The following is a 12,940-nucleotide window of genomic DNA, read 5'->3' as shown; positions in this document are numbered from 1 at the left end:
ATTCCTTTTTAAGCACTATCTTTCGGAGTGGCCGCACACTGGAGTTTGAGTGGTGTGATTTCGCGATTGAGATTGCAGTTTAAGGTGGCTGATTTGGTAATAGTGCTTACCTAGCAATCGTGTGTTCACCGATTCGATCCTGATAAAAATCAAAAGATTTTTAGAAATTACGTCAAACAGGACCCAGTTGCACTAGATCATTGGGCAAACATATTCATCAACAGCAACGGATTTCCAAACTGTTATACCTCCTTCCTTCATAAATCTAGGTGCAGACATAAATTATAGGTGCAGAATGAATTCGTACTTTGACCAATTTTCATTAACATAGTTTTCCGTTACTATAACAGTGCTAATCGTCGCATAGGGGTGGGGTATGGCTGCAATAGTAGTGAACCCATGGTTGAAGTAACATAACGTTGAAATTACAAGTATCAAAAATTTGATCTACCTTGAAGAAGACCATAACGGTCAATCAACTTATTATTTGGCTTTGTTAGAAACGTTAACACCCTTCCCCTTACAGATTCTTGGGGTTGAATTTCACAACAACCAGCCCTAACCAATTTTCTTGTGGGTTCTATTAATATTTCCTGGGTTCCAGATTTTAACCCCTATACACTACATACTACATTAATGCAGCTCATTAAAGTCACTACACCGAATCAATTCAACAACACTGCAATACCAGTTGTTGGCCACGGTTGGAATGTATGTATAGTGTACAGGGCGGCCAACCCCCGCAGTGTTAAGGGATGTTTGTACCACAACGAGACTGTATATGGCAACATAAAATGTCCTGCGAGACACAATGTTCCAGTAAACCCACACCGCGACGGGGTGTCGACGTTAAACTTGCAAAACCTCCCCTAGACATAAACATTTCTATATCCTTCCTTGTTAAATTTATTGAAAAATGCCACAGAGCTGCTAGCAAGTATTGTTTATAAAATACCCCCGCCGCAGCAAACCTGTAGACTAAGCAAATTTAAATTTGTCTGATTGGATTTTTACTAAAATATTTCTATATACAAGATAATCCCCATTTAAATAGCATTAGATTCAACGAGACAACTAGGTTTGCTGCTACGGGAAAGGTAAAAAATATGTTTGACCAAATGTTGATATTATAAGATGGAATAAATAAATTTGTGAAAATTTGATCATCATATATCTATGAACAAGTTAACCACGACGATTTTCTTTTTCCTCTAGTTTATTCTAATTTTCTTCTAGAAATAAAACTAAAGTTGTTTAATGATCTCATAGTGTTCAGCCCAGATCACCATTGCGGTAGTGTGGTTCTCTTTTATATTTTAGTTTTCAACTGTAATAGTTGATGTGAGTCATGAATGATGCTCTAGTTTGGACCAGTATAGTGGTGGACGGTGGACGGTGGTCCAGTTACGGTAGCTAGTTTACTCAATGACGCCTTTGTCCGTCCATCAGACTCACTCCTTCATATCAAACATCTGTGGCACTTCCTGGACCTCTGAAACACATGACAGGGACTGGGGCATGTTAAACATACAACATACAACATTTGTCATGATTGTCTTTCCGGATGCAAGGGATCTAACGCCACAGGATCTGTTTGTATTGGTGAGACCTCCATAAATTTATGATTGAAGGGCAAATTACTAGTAGGCCTACATATTGAGTTCACCAAATACACTATCTTTATACACAAAAAGGGTTGTCCCTGTGACCTGTAACATATTTTTTCACCTTTCCCCCATGGCCGATTTTTACGATTCAGTTCTAATTTCAAAGCATATGATCTAGAGGAGTGAAATGGTCAATTAAAACGTAGTTTTTTTTAGGGCTTCGGCCTAGAAGGATTAAACAATATAGCTCCACCTCTCCCCCCAGCCTTTGATTAATTTGTATATGGCTTTTTCAAAAGTCCAGTGCTGCTGACGAACTTTCTTTATGACAGGTTTGAAAAAACCTTACAATTGCAATAATGTCTTAATGTAATCCTAACAAATGTAAATGATCTGTCCAATAATTTCAAATGTTTATTGTGCAGCTTTTAATTTGTTGTGCAATAAAACAGACACTCACTTTAGCGAATTTCCCTATATGGCCTAGAGAAGAATTGTTACTGTAGGTGGCACGGTAACACCTAGGTCCGGGACCGATTTACTTTTTCATTTTGATGTCTCCATTGGCCAAAAACACCATTCGTTCAAATTTGTATACATGTGTATATAAGGAACGTGTATGTGCGTATGAACGTATATCTGCCCGTGAACGGGATAACTCCAGCAATTTTTGTCCGATTTTAATGAAATTTGGTTTGAAGGTGTAAGGCGAGAGATAAACTTGGATGAGTTTGCGAACCAGCATAATCGGACCATGGGAACGGGGTTTTATGGGGTAAAAATTGGGTTATCTCATTTTTGACCCTCAAAACGCAAAACTTCCCAATTTCTATCTAGACTTTTTTATAGAGCTTAAAAAATGATTCAGTCTATCAAAGTGTTTTTGTACGATTATTAGTTTAAAATTCCCATGATATTCTTATGGAGAATATTGTAAAATGTTGTAGTTTGCTTGTTTATGGATATATTTGAGCAAACTTGGCAAATTTATTTATTTTATACTTAGCTAATAATATTTTACTAAAAAACACACTTTATTATTTTCCCTGTCGCAGCAAACCTAGGTACTCGTTAAAACTTAATGTTATTTAAATAGCCTATATTTAATTGAAAATCAATTCAGGCAAATGGTAATTCTATTAGACGACAGGTTTGCTGCGGCGGGGGTATTAGATACTTACCATGTAATTTAGTATTTAAAATAGCTCCACTTCATAAGCCTAAGAGCTTCTGTTCAATTAAAATAATGGTTGAGATACTATAGTAATTAGGTTAGGATGCCAAGAGCATTTTGTCCTCCTATTGGTAGATTTTTAGTCTATTTGTTGTAGTAAATTATCCGTTGTCATTAAAAATGAGATAGTAAATTTATCATAAGTAAATTGTATCGTCATACCAATATTATTTAGATTGGGAAAATATAAAAGCACCTTAAAATTGGTATAAATGAAGTATTACTGAGATGACGTGCGTTGATTTACTGTCCAAGATCATTAATTAATTGCTTAGTCAAAAACATAAGTTATTCAGTACGCTGTCTTCTTTATTATATTTATGGTAGTTTGCACAATTGCACAATTTTTCTAAGTTAAAAATTTTTTCACTTATTTTAATGGTAGTCTACCAAAATCTAAAACTTTTGTTTTCATGTTATCCGCAAGCTTATTCATATTTTAGGTATGGATCTAAGTGTAACATAACTGTGTTACTAAGGTTTTTTTTTGTCGAATCAGTTTCTGTAAATGCGTAAGTCTGCTAGTCTGCAGGTGTGCTGCGATGTTTTGAATTGCCTTTTCAACTACGACAATTTGTTATCAATACCTTATAGATAGGTATTAGGGTTGAATAACACCCTGCAAACTTGAAGGAGTGGGTATTGATACGCCATGTATTTTAGTCAAAAGAATATCCAGTCCACTTTAGTTGGGCCTACTGTTTAGCGCTACTGTTGGTCACAAATTTCTCCCAAAGACGCCATCGCCAGGCTGCCATAAATACTGGCAGCTTATTTCACAAGGGTAGGCCGCCATTATTTAAAGAGCTTACTCGGGTCGGGAACTTTGTTTGCTAACTTCCAACGATCGATTCACCCAATTAACCATCCGGATTCAATTTAACGTCCGATTCTTAGACTCTTGTCTGGGAAGAGATGTTTCTCGACAATTATCCAATAACCCGGGCTGCGCGTAATTACAAAATCTTGTCCGAATTCGACAATCGATGGAGCCTCTCCTTCCAGCCCATATCACTAAGTGGTCGTTCTCCCTTATTTTCCTCGATGTCGTATTTGTTAGCTAAATTGAAACTGTCCCGGCTTCGATTAGCGGCTTCTTTATGGCCAGTCGTAATTACTACGATTACTCAGTCAGTCCAATTTGTTGTAAATCCTCGTTTACGGCCGATTGGCATTTGGAGACGGCTATCTCGGTTTAATATAACCAGCAATTGATACTAAGAATTCTTTCTAATTTTAGGGTATATGATGGTAGAAGCTTGGAACATTTACAGAAAAGTTTAAAATCAATCTACCATTTCCATTTTTATTTGGGTTGATATTAGAACCCGTTTTATTCTGTAGCAAAGAGTTATATTGTAACTCACAAGTATAATGAAACAGTTTACAAAGGACCAGACGTTTTTGTAATTTTCAGAAGCATTCAGTCAACTTTTTCATTAAACTCACTCCGCTTCAGCTATTTATAGGTACTGTTGAAAATAGAACGTTCAGAGGGTGGGACAAATGAATAATTCAATAGTCTACGATTAAAATGTGCATGAGAAATGGAATGCCGCGGGCGTCGGGCGAGTGCAGCGTTGGCAACGTCTAGACATTGTTGCAAACTGGTTTCTGTGCATGCAATTACCGACACTAAGTCACTCTGCCGTCTGACAGCCGTTTTATTTGTGAAAAACAAAAAACTAAAAGATTAAACTTAATCTTTTAATTTTTTTTTTTTTTTTTTAACAAAGTGCAATCGTAAAAGTTTAGAATTCCATAAGCTATAATCTGCCAACAACTAATGTGAATGTGAATGTAAAGCCATCAATGTAAACATAGCCTCCAGCGCTATAGAGGGGGGAATTTGAAGGTGAGGGGGCGACGGGGAGGGGGCGGAGTAGTTGTCATGTTGGCCGCTTGGGTGCGTGGGACGCAGCGCGCCAGTCAGTGATCGGTTGGGTTTGTGGAGTGCCGGTACTACCGCTTAACCCGCTAAAACTTCGCTCGCTAAGCTACTTTCCCTCAGGATTACTCGCTTCAGGTAATTGAATTACGTTTTCTACATACTTATAAACATAATTGATAAGTTAGAAACAGTTTACAACCTAGCGCTATCGAAACAAGTAGGTAAATGTCGTTTGACTTCACCTTGTGAATACCTACAGTCAGGTGTGAATGGAGGAACGAAAGAGTTGACATAACCTCGAACTGGTTGCACAACGCTATGTTTTGTGTCTAGCATTTCACAAATTTCGATGTTTTGATACACGTGTCGCGTATCACTAGCTTACTGACGAAGCCGTCGTGAACCAGATGTTTCATTAATGTAATCAGCAGAACAGAGCGGAATTGTTATTGAGCGCACCACACCGCACATTACACGGAACTGACGCCATGCAAAACTTGTTTGGAATTAACGTTTGTTTAACACCACCGAGTTAATTGTCAGTGTAAATTAATTATGTTGTAACCATTGATTGGTAACTCTTTGGTCCTAGCCCACCATTATTCAAAACTGTATAGGATGTGGATGTAAGTTTATCCGTAATTAAAACAGCTGTGTTTGCACCAGCTGTGTTTACAGTTCCAACAGATCTAGCCTAGTCAGCGCGACAACTTTGCTAAGACTCAAATTAAGTTTAAACCCTTTGATAAAAGTTTATTATCGATATAACGTTAAGGTAGCCCAAAGATTCAGGCTTAACAACTTTTTAAATTAGGTGTTGAAAATTCATTCAGCTTTTAATATGGTCTATTCCAAATTAGGCCTGAGTTTTTAGGTCCTGGGTCTGAATTTGCGCTCTTAGGTCTACATCTAGCTTGATGGAAATATATAATTAGGTAGGCCTAGGCATTAGGGGTAGCTCAGTCGATTTCTCTCATATTAATGCGGTATGATCATTTAGTTTCTATAAGCTGTCAGGCAAATTGTATTACACAATAAAGTACGGTAGGCATAGAGGCCTAATGCCAGAAAATTCGTTTGAACAGTTGTAGCCGTTACTAAAATATTTAGGTTTAATAATAACTACAGCACAATTTAAAAACATTTGTTGACATAATAACTCAGGACACATGAAAAGGGGTTTGGTTCTGTAAAATTTGTTTACAATTCACCTTTCTGACAGTAACAATGCAAGTATTGAATGGTTTACTTTATCAAATCCAGGTAGGATAATCCCTAGAAAGTAAATGTAATATGAATCGAGGCAAACAAAACTCTTTTTAGACAACAATGGGCTTTGAAGGGCTTTTAAGAACCTCAGAGCTTCCATTCAGTGTGGTATTGCTAATGTATTTAGGAAAGAGCAACCCTTTTACTATGCAACTTATTTATTAATTACCTTTATTGAGTTGTATTTTATTTGCTTTTTTTTCAACAATTAATTAGATTCTCGTTACTCATAGATAAAATTAAAAACTATGATGCATTTTAAGTTAGCAGTTTAATTAACACAAAAAACTTAGGCCTAGTCCTTATAGGCTATGCAGGCCAATCTGTATGTTTTATAGATTTCCAAACAAACAAAACGTCTTGTTAGGTTGAGGATATAATAGGGAGAAAAATAGGATTAGTAAACTTTGTTATTTAGCGCATTGGTAGTAATAAGAGCACACTCACAAAGCACATCTAAAACCAGCCTATTGTTATTTGTTACGGTTGTTATGGTTTTATTTATAAAGTCACAATATCAGCAATATCACAATATTTTTACGATTTTTACCGGCTTGTCAGTCTTTATTAGTATTGTTTAGGCTTAACTAGGATAATAAAAACACGCCAGGTTTGAGGATTTGCAAGAAAACGAGGCAACACACAATACAAAATTTTCTGTAAAGAGGTGCACGATGAAAGTAAATTAAAGCAATTTTCATGTATAACTTAGCCTAAATACACTACCTACCGAAAACGTCATATCGACACTGTGTACTATATAACTGTAGCGAGTCAATAAATTTCTATATAATTGGTAGTATGACCATAAAAACCAATAATTGTGATAGTAAAAGTAATTTTATCGCTTAATAAAATGTTGATAAAATCTTAGTTAGCCGACATAACTATTTTTATGTGTTTGAATGTGACAAAAGATTAGTCCAACAAAGCTTTAATAGCTCGTTTCCAAACAACATTTTTTTACTCTTCTAGGAATTCCGCGCACAAAAGCTTTGTACTTGGTTGGTTGTTTGCGCACAGATAAGAGCCTGTTGTTCTCCAATAAATGCGATTTTTATAAATGTGTCAGACCCATAACCTAGTTAAAAAACAGAAGGACAAATGAGTACTTGCTGATACATGGAAGTTAATATGATGTGTTTTAGTGAAATGTTAATAATAGCCAATAATGAAACTTATTTGTCAAATTTGATTAGTTTATAATTTTTTTTATAAACAAGCAAAAAAATGAACAGTTTACTTAGTTCTCCTGGGAGCTCCGTAAGAATTATGTAGGAATTTTAAATCATTTGCGGTTTAGTAGGATTTTTATCATAAGTTAACCATTAATTAAAACTTAACGCTGAATGGAGTGTATAATGACACCTACGGTTTCCGCTAAATTATTTTTTTAAGCTCTCGAATATGGTGTTTAAATAAATTGTAAAATGTTGTGTTTATAAACCCAAGTTTACGCGTGTTATGTCAAAATTCATCCAAATTGGTCAAATTGGATCATCTTTGACAGAGGTTATAGTATACGAATTTGAACTGATTGTGGTTTTGGCCTCTGGGGTAATCATAACAAAAAAGTAAATCTGTCCCTGGTCTAGGTCTTACAACGAAATCTACGGTAGGTAATTGGTAATAATAGCTTATATGCCATATGTAGGAAATTCGCCAAAAGACATGCAGTTTATTAACGTGTACTTTGTGGTTGGTCTAATTCAGCTCAGCCGACGATCGGAGTATATTACAGTGTTGCCACGTCGACGCGCCTACACTCTACAGTCGTGACAAGTTAACTGCGGCTCAAGGACTGTGACGTCATATTGAGTCATTGTTGCTCATCGTTGGTCACACCTCGAGTGTTTATTGTCGCGAAGTTAGCGAAAACACAGACACAAGTAACACATTGTCCTATAATCATTCAGCTAGATGTTTAGGAGAATTAGCGGTAGCAGTGCAGTTGTAAACATACAATAGGGTCTGTACGTAGTGAATTGAACCCACTGAACTGCATTAAGTTAGGAGATTTTCAGGTGTTCTAGGTGTGTAGAGGAGTTTGTCTTTTGCGTTGTGCTTTAAAACGAGAATAAACTACACACCAATAAGTTGTAGTGTATTGTAACAATATTTTTGTGGTTAAACAAAGCACGCGTTGCTTCAATTTATAAAAACAGCTTGATTTGTATTTTATTGCAAAGAGAGGTTGACATTATCTCAATTAATTGTTACTGTCTGTTAAGCTTTATTGTAATTGTCGGAATCCTGTTAAATGGTCTCTTTTGAATGAGTGTTGCAAATAGGTTTAGACAGTGATTACGCCCAATAAAAATAATTACCTAAAGAAATGTCGCTTGTACATAAAGCTATTGTTCCACTTATTGATAATGCTTAGTTTTTTACGACTCAAATTATTTAGTCGTTATTGAGTATACTATGTTTATGAGTCTAATATTTTTTTAGAACCTAATATATTATTTTAATATCGTCGTCAGATAAACTCTATGTAGAAAGTATGTGTTCAAGTACATGACCACAGTGGTTGGGGCAAATCACATGAATGGGGCGACAAAAGAAGCGTCAATGAGGCTTTCTTGTGGCACGGCAATTAATGGATCGCCTCTCCGAATAATATTGTTGTCCCCATTGTGTTTATCGAAGGCCTACTTCATAAGTTTTCTCGCGTCGACAATGTGTTCCGCTTCTTGCCCGCAAACTCGCGACAATGACTCGATTCAACGAGGTTAAATTTGGCAAAAACGTCGCGCCGCGATTGGTCGATGCAGCCTATTGTACCCCGAGTGCCCCCCCCCCCCCCCACTGCTGCACTTGTCGCCCTACTTAACTGGTTATTTTATACACTGAGGGTATTTTGATTGATTTTTTAGGGCTGTATGTTTAGACTTTGGACTATTGGAATAGAACATGGGTAAAATATTCGTATTTTAATCAGATCATATGGTAGGCCTATAGTATAGGGTCTATTGAGGAAACCTAAAAATTGCCAATGTTATTTGGTTTTAGTTTACTTACTAAGCTTTAGTCGGAATGTTCTGCTTTAACTTACCGTGAGGTTTATGACGTTTAGTTGGATTATTTATTTAGTCTTACAGTGAGTTTGAATCGACATATTTTGCCTTTAGTCTATTCAAATAGTGAGGATTAAGCTGGGTTTTCCTAGCAGCGGAATCGGCCAGCGGAGAGAGGAACGCGGAGAGCGGACTCAGCTGGTCTTAAGCTGGGTTTTCCTAGACGCGGAGTCGGCCAGCGGAGAGCGGACAACGGAGAGCGGAATTGAAATTAACATGGCATTCCGCTCCGCTGCTAGGAAAACAGTAACATTAAATTGCCTATGACAAGCTGAGTCCGCTCTCCGTTGTCCGCTCTCGGCTGGCCGACTCCGCGCCTAGGAAAACCCGGCTTTAGGCAATTTAATGTTACTGTTTTCCTAGCAGCGGAGCGGAATGCCATGTTAATTTCAATTCCGCTCTCCGTTGTCCGCTCTCCGCTGGCCGACTCCGCGTCTAGGAAAACCCAGCTTTAATCGGAATATTCTTCTTTGGCCTGCTTATGGCGAGGTTTAGTTGTTGAAAATCTGTACTGTGTCGTACAGTTTGACTGTTTTAATTAACCATGATTAACCAATAATATTTTAAGACATGTCACCAAGCGCAGTATTTTAAGTGTGCACCCAAATTTAATTTTGAAACCGTCTCTTAGCCAGAAGTCATATCTTCAGCGATCCGTCGTGAAACGGAACATTGATAAATAAGTGAACAAGTATGAAGGCTAGACAGCGCAATAAACCTTAATGAGTCATTGGATGAGCCATTAACACTGTGTGTAGTTAAGATGACTCGCCCCTTAATGAGGAGCTCACTTGTTAAGGCTACATGACGTGTTAAGGCTATATGGCATGTTTGGGCTATATGGCATGTTAACTAATGTTGTAGTCGGGGTATTCGAGTGTTAATGTCGCATAATGATGGTTGTAGTCGATCGTTGAATCCATTTACAAGTAGCTCTGTAACCATGGTGAAATGCGGCCAAAGCATTGAATTTAACCCATATTTAGGGCCTACCTCTGTAAAGTGATGAAAGGTTTGAATAAGGTTTTGTCTGAACATGCAGACATTTAGGCTTTCTTTCAAATTAGTAACTTGTAAAATATTAACTCATTAGTATGATTTCTGTTATCTAAATTTCAAATTAATTAGATTGTATCCTTGTATACCAATAGATTTTCGTACAATGTTTTATTTAATCCAATAGCATTGGATGACATGATTTTGCAATATCCCTACCACCATAAATTATTTATACCCTAATGAAGTATGTATCAAAGTAGGGTATTTGAAAAACTATAAAGAAATAAGAACTTTAACTATGGATATAAAGGCACCCCAAATGCAGACACATTTAGCAGCTGGTCCCACATGGGGTGTCTGCTCTACATTCAACTAAAATGGTTTTACTTAAAAAATACAGCTCGTTATATTCTCGTTGCTGAAAAGTATAGCTTGATTTTTTTTATTACTTAGTTGGAGGTGTTACTTCTGTACATGTTATAAACCCAGGTCAATCCCAAAGTTCACATTTGCTTCAGAACATCCAAGCGAGATAAAAAACTGGACCCAGAGGTCATTTATCAATGGGATATCTAACAAATGTAACCAGGGTTTGGACCGTTCCCTTTCCAATGTAAAAATTTACAATAGCGTAGATAAAAGTCAATATTGAATACAAAATGTTTCAAAATATTCCGAATCAATTCGACGGACACTTTGGTTGTCTATTTCCTTGTTACACCTGTAGTGCGCCATGTTATTCCTGTAGCACTTTCTCTCTGCCCCGGGCATGTCACAGAGTCTAAGGTCGGCCAAGCGTGGTGTTCGCGCCCCCGGACCAAATTGGGCACAATAGCTTAATAGCGGATGTGGTGGGCTTCGCACGCCTTCGCCGAGACCAAGACGGTCCATTCACTGGGATAAAATGGCGAGGTTTGCGACCATTTTTGGGCCCAGGGGTGGCACAGAGATGGCTGTTAGGAATGTTGTGGTTGGTTGTACGTTTGTTGACTGTATGAGTTATAAATTAAGTGGACAATAAGTGGGATAACACTCATTTAGGAATGAGTTTAGGTTTCGATTTGGTAAATTGTTATGTTAAAGGGTGGCTGAAACCTTCTCCTGTATACGTCTCCCCTTATATCCAACATCTAGACATTTTTAACTTTATACTGGGGAGGAGTATGGTTTATAAATCTCAAACTTGTATTTTGGTGATTTGGGGAAGGAAAACTACGTTCAGATAAGCAGCAAGTCGTGCAACCGAGTATGGATGATATTAGGTATTCTAGATTGCATCGGTTACATAAAACAACAAATATACAACAAATTACTGGTCTCAAATACGGAATTCGTTTCAGCTTTGACCCACACGCGCTATTTACAGACATACCGTATCTGCAAAGACCCCAAACAAATTACAATCTAGTATGAGTGCTTCATCGTCTACGATGTGTATTGTGTAGGTTACATAAATCCAGAAAGGTAATAGGGACCGAAACCAAAACTCAAGCCCAGTATTTGTAACCGCATAACACATCATCACATGTGCAACACACCTATTCATATCCGATCCAAAGACCTCGGACAAAACCGAGACGTTGCACAAGCGCGCATAAAACTGCGAATTATCGTAATAAATGCGCGCGGCCAGCTGCTACTGGGGAACTGGTTCCCGCCTCCTTTTTGTTATTTTCTAGACAGTTTCTGGTCCAGCGCAGCGTCGCGTATGCGCTCAAACCTGTCTTTAGCACCCCCGTATCTCCGTCCCTAACTGGGCCAACGGTCTGGCCTTAGACGCATGTAGGGTGCAGTGTGGGGTGTACAGAGGTCACAGCCAGATAGCAAGGATGTCGCTTTAAGGTATTTTCAATTTTGTATTAGTTTCTGAGAATGTAGATCGCTGAGACAGTTTTAAAAGCTAAGTGAAACCATAGTGGCATTTAATTCATTTACGTAAATAACTCGTTCAGTTGAGTTTAGTATTTGTTTTAAGGGGGACTGTTGCATGTAAGTAATGTATATTGAAACTATAATAAATGATGATGTTGTCGTTTATCAAACGTTTTTGTTTGAAACCCCGTTTAAGAATAAAGCACGTTTGAAAATACTAGTTTAACACATGTTAAGTTGCGGGATTTCATTTTTGGGCCTTTAATAAGTTCGCCCGGCTGATAAAGAGTTGAACCTTTTTAAATTCCCAAGGAATTATTGTACCAATTGGACTATTGCACGTTTATTACTATAATGTAGGCCTACTCAGCAAAACACAGCATAAATCGTAACAATGCTGATTATTGTAACATTCTAAATTATCTTTTTTTAATTCGTTGAGTAAGTTACTAGCATTATATTAGCTATTCTGATTCCTATCTAAGGAATTTTACTATCCATCATACATGGTCGGTTTTTGATAGTTTTTGTTTTTTGTACAATTAGATTTCGTATGCGAAAAATACAACTGCAAACTATCTCATGTCCAGGTTTAAATTTTGTCGGTTGAAGTATGATTATTCATAAAGCATCCACTTGCCGAGATGAGCATGTGGGAGCCGGTTATAGAACCTGTAGCCTCCCCCGCCCCTGTAGTGACCACTGGTCAGTCGCTTCTTCATCCCTTCACACAACGGTCCGTAGTTACCCTCGCTAGACTAGAGGTAAGAATCGTCCTTATTTCTATGTTTGTTAATTTTTTTATAATTTAAATTTTCAAACCGTACTTTATGACAAGTTTTTTTTCGGCGAGACTTATTGTGCCAAACATTTATTTTCGTTGGATATAATTTGATAGACTGAGACTCGTAAAATTATGTTATTCACTTTACGAAGTAAAATGATGTGATTTGCCCTTTCTTAATACAGTAATTACTATATCGAATTTTGG

At 37.3% G+C, this 12,940-nt stretch overlaps 1 protein-coding gene across 13 annotated transcripts in view; it reads left to right on the top strand.

Annotated features, from left to right (window-relative positions):
• The window catches only part of LOC129000094 (protein muscleblind-like), a 596,156-nt gene that overhangs the window by 382,518 nt on the left and 200,698 nt on the right, over positions 1-12,940 (top strand). The window contains exon 1 of one of the 13 annotated variants that reach the window (XM_054426973.1): positions 4,731-4,867. The exons of the other annotated variants lie outside the window; for them this stretch is intronic. The gene's annotated coding sequence lies outside the window, so the exon portion shown is untranslated. Of the gene's footprint in view, positions 1-4,730; positions 4,868-12,940 lie in introns of those variants that run through there. 13 annotated transcript variants of the gene reach the window in all.

The sequence above is a fragment of the Macrosteles quadrilineatus genome, unplaced genomic scaffold (genome assembly GCF_028750875.1).
Source record: "Macrosteles quadrilineatus isolate MER2022 unplaced genomic scaffold, UCM_ALF_1.0 Scaffold_8__2_contigs__length_117827958, whole genome shotgun sequence".
Taxonomy (NCBI): Eukaryota; Metazoa; Arthropoda; class Insecta; order Hemiptera; family Cicadellidae; genus Macrosteles; species Macrosteles quadrilineatus.
The sequence above is the reverse complement of the archived record's forward strand: the minus strand, read 5'-3'. Positions and strand labels throughout refer to the sequence as shown.